The following is a 5,000-nucleotide window of genomic DNA, read 5'->3' as shown; positions in this document are numbered from 1 at the left end:
CATCGCTTGTGGCGGTGGCCTCCCATGTTTCTAATCTTTTCTTTTTACAAGATGCAGGAACGGGCGTACGATTTTTGGTAGACACGGGTGCTTGTCGTTCCCTTTTGCCAAGGAAACTCTTCAAGGCACGACGTATTCCGTCTACATCTGCCGACGTCCGCTTGGTAGCTGCCAACGGATCTGCGATACCCACCTACGGTTACGAGAACCTCACATTATCGTTCGGAAACGGTAAATTCAATTGGAAGTTTCTCGTTGCTGACGTCACAATGCCATTCCTCGGTGCGGATTTCCTCTCTCATTTCCACCTTCTGGTCGATGTCGCCCACCGACGATTGGTCAACGCAGACTCGTACTTGTCGACGCCTCTTCAACCCGCCCCCTCTAACCTCGCTCTCCACATCAGCGCACCCACGGATGCCTACGCCCACCTCCTCACGTCGTACCCGTAAGTTTTCCGTCCAGAACTTCGCCAAACGCCCACGGTTCCTGCCAAGCACGGTATTTATCACCATATCAAGACGACGGGACCCCCAGTCTTCGCAAAATTCAGACGTCTGGCACCGGAACGATTGGCAGCCGCCAAACAGACGTTCGCCGAAATGGAGAAAATGGGCCTTTGCCAAAAGGCCTCCAGCCCATGGTCGTCACCCTTACACATCGTTCTGAAGAAAGACGGCTCCCTCCGTCCGTGCGGGGATTACAGGCGCCTGAACATGCAAACAGAACCGGATCACTACCCCCTCCCAAACATTGCCCATGTAACCTCCTACCTGCACAAAGCGAAGGTTTTCTCTACGCTCGACCTCCTGAAGGGGTATTATCAGGGGCCTATGAACCAAGAAGACATCCCCAAGACCGCCATCACCACTCCGTTTGGCACATACACCTTCAATTACTCCTGTTTTGGCCTTCGTAATGCTGGGGCAACGTTTCAACGTCTCATGGATGGCATCTTAGGGGACCTCACTTTCTGTGTATGTTATGTGGACGACATACTTGTGTTCTCCTCCTCAAAAGAGGAACACCTCCGTCACCTGCGCATCGTGCTTGACCGCCTGCAACAAAACGGCCTTGTAGTCCGGTACGACAAGTGTACCTTTGGCGCCAACGAAGTGTCGTTCTTAGGGCACCGTATCACTCCTGAAGGAGTCCATCCCCTCCCTGAAAAGGTAGCAGCCGTTCAGAATTTCCCCGCGCCCTCGACCGTCAAAGCTCTGCAGGAATTCTTGGGCATGATCAACTATTATCACCGTTTTCTGCCAGCCATTGCCGCCACTCTTGCTCCCCTCTACGCCTCCCTCAAGGGCAAGCCAAAGGACCTGAAGTGGGGTCCCCTTCAAGAAACAGCCTTCTGCAATGCAAAGAAGGCCCTATCAACTGCTGCGGCTCTCACTTTTCCTATCCCACACGCCCCTCTCCTTCTCTCCACCGATGCCAGCGACGTCACTATTGGTGCAGTACTCGAGCAGGTGGTCAAAGGCTCGCCCCGCCCATTGGCCTTTTTCAGCAGAAAACTATCCAAGGCAGAATCGGGTTATTCTACCTTCGATCGAGAATTGCTGGCGGTGCACTTGGCTGTCCGTCACTTTCGCCATTTCTTAGAAGATACGCCCTTCGTCATTCGCACAGACCACATGCCTCTGGTGCATGCCATCACTCGACAGTCTGACGCCTGGTCCGCCCGTCAACGCTGACATCTTTCTGCCGCGGCTGAATACAATTGCACCCTCCAATACGTCCTTGGGAAAATGAATCCCGTTGCCGATGCCCTGTCAAGAAACACGTTGGCTGCCGTTCAACTGGGATTGGATTACAACGCCCTGGCTGAAGCCCAACGACAGGATCCAGAGTATCAAGCTTGTAGGACATCCTGCACGTCCCTTCGTTGGGAAGATTTTCCCCTCGAAGACTCCAACACCACCCTCCTCTGTGACGTCAGTACTGGTAGACCGCGACCTTGGATTCCTGCTCCCATGCGCCGACAGGTGTTTGATTTCATCTCTCGTGCCGTTCTACTGCACAGCTTCTGAAGGCAAAGTTCATTTGGCACGGCATTTCTAAGGATGCCAAGGATTGGGTCCGCCCCTGTACTTCTTGCCAAGCTTCCAAAGTACATCGACACACGGATTCAGGAGTGGGCACCTTTCCTCAACCTCAGCGTTGTTTCGCACACATTCACGTCGACGTTGTAGACCCCATACCTACATCACAAGGACATCGTTACCTGTTTACTGTCATCGACCGCTCCACTCGTTGGCCTGAAGCCATTCCCATGGAAACTGCAACGTCCGCCTCATGTACATCTGCCTTACTCTCTGGATGGATTTCAAGATTTGGTATCCCTGAGCATATTACTTCTGACAGGGGAACCACTTTCACCTCTCAATTGTGGACGTCATTAGCGAATCTCCTGGGCATCACCCTACATCAGACAACGGCCTACAACCCCGCTGCCAATGGAATGGTTGAACGTTTTCATCGCACCCTCAAAGCAGCTTTGATGTCCCGCTGCAAGGATTGCAACTGGTTTACTCAGCTTCCCTGGGTCCTCCTTGGACTAAGGACCACTCCTAAAGACGCCCTCGACGTCTCGGCAGCTGAAATGGTGTATGGCGATCCGTTGGTCGTCCCTGCCGAATTTTTTCCTTTTACAACCTCCTCCGACGATCTCCAGCGCATACGTCACGTCGTGGGAAAATTTACTCCATGCCGCCAGACTTACAAGCCCCCAGCGAAGCATCACATACCAACGGACTTACACTCTGCAACGCACGTCTTCCTGCGCAACGACACCAGCAAGCCACCACTAACGCCCCCTTACACGGGCCCTTTCCTTGTGATCCGACGCAGTCCGAAAGCATTCCTCCTAAACATTCGGGGCAAAGACGACTGGGTCTCCATTGATCATCTAAAACCTGCTTATCTTCTGCCAGATGACCCGCCTACAGTTTGCCTCTCTAGATCAGGGCGCCCTATTTAACATGTACAGTATGTCATTTTTAGGGGGGGAGCCATGTACCAACCGTGTTTCACACAATTGTACATAATTCCTTTTGTATATATTATGCTTGTATCTTCGCTCTTCCCTCGCACTAAAACGAACATGAAAATTCATGTCTGGTTTTTCCTTTGTAATATTGTCTGTCTTGTGAACTTGTTATGTCCTTTTGCCTTGAGGTTTTGTATATAAGGAGAATGTTCTACAATAATATAACTCAGTCGTTTCCAACCTGCCTTTGAGTTCACACCTTACTCGGCGCCGTCACACTATCATCCACGAACAACAATTCTCAACCAAGCACTCGAGCAGTCACCTTTCTTACAGCTCCAACAACTAATAAATTAAACAACCATGGCGACACCATACATCCCTGTCTTAGCCCCAATCTCATCCAAAACCACTCGCACACTTCATTCCTTAATAATAATAATAATAATAATAATAATAATAATAATAATAATAATAATAATATGTCGCCAGGTAAACCATAAGACATGTAAAATCTTGAAAAGATACTCAAAGTCCCGGATCAGACCCAAAAATTTTTCAATAGCTAGACTGGTAGAGTGCTGGAATCATGGGCGAGGGGAATAAACACGAAAACTAAGCTTTGTCATCTACTTCTTACCCCAGTGATTGAGACCTGACCGTAGGATAATTGCAGACCAGACTCACACTTTTTGATAAATCTTTGTGCTTGATAATATTCCTTGTGTGCCAGAGGTTTAGTAACAAACACATTGGTCAATTAGAAAGTATATATTATTGTACCGTAGTCAATTTGCCTTTATGTTATGTGCGAGGTGCCAGTTAGGTGATAACCAAGAGGCGAGGTGAATGCAACTAACTTTATTTCAACGGATCATGAGTTTATATACAGGGATTTGAGAGCAAGAACGTCGCAAAAATTCAAACCTGATAAAGTTTGAGCTAGCATGATAACACAGGTTGGATTATTAACAGTTCAGGAAAAAGCGAGTGATAAGATAAAAAATCAAAACCGCTACAGTGCACGAGGGTGTATGAAACACGTGTTGTAGAGTTAATAACGCCTGTCAGCCAGAGGTCAACATTAATAAAGATGATATGCTGCAACACAGATATATCATTAAGTATGCATCACGTATGCAATGATGGTTATGGATAATCTTGGCTACTGGATACATTATCATGCGTTTGCAGCATGGTTGTTGAAGAATTTAATATCCTAAGATCAGTCAGAGCCTTCAATTCTAGTGTCTGTTTATTGTCAAAGGATAATCCCGATGATTTATTAAGCACCAATCTGAATATGTAAGGTATTCATTTGATGGGCCATAGCTAGTTTAGTTTATATCGTTATTGGTCATAATGAAAAGTATTATGTGGAGTACTTCCAGCATTGTTTTCGAGCATTTCATTTTATGATAAATGAAAAGAATAGTTTAAGAACTATGCATATATCACCATTTAACTTATAAATATGTATATATATACATATATATATATATATATATATATATATATATATATATATATATATATATATATATATATATGTATAATTATATATATATATATATATATATATATATATATATATATATATATATATATATTTATATATATTATATATATATATGTATATTTATATATATTGTATATATTAATATATATATATATATATATATATATATATATATATACTGTATATATATATATATAAATATATATATAAATATATATATATATATATATATATATATATATATATATATATATATATATATATATAAATGAGTATATGTGAATATACATGGACATACATTTATATATACAGTATATGTATATATATATATATATATATATATATATATATATATATATATATATATATATATATATATATATATATATATATATATATATATATATATACTTATATAAGTATATATATATATATATATATATATATATATATATATATATATATATATATATATATATATATATATAT

General features: G+C 42.9%; 1 protein-coding gene across 1 annotated transcript in view; it reads right to left on the bottom strand.

The window, feature by feature from the left end:
• Positions 1 to 5,000, bottom strand: part of LOC137649655 (probable glutamate receptor) — a 445,500-nt gene that overhangs the window by 153,806 nt on the left and 286,694 nt on the right. The window lies entirely within an intron of this gene.

This window comes from Palaemon carinicauda, chromosome 11 (assembly GCF_036898095.1).
Source record: "Palaemon carinicauda isolate YSFRI2023 chromosome 11, ASM3689809v2, whole genome shotgun sequence".
Lineage (NCBI taxonomy): Eukaryota > Metazoa > Arthropoda > Malacostraca > Decapoda > Palaemonidae > Palaemon > Palaemon carinicauda.
This window is presented reverse-complemented; position numbering and strand designations above follow the sequence as displayed.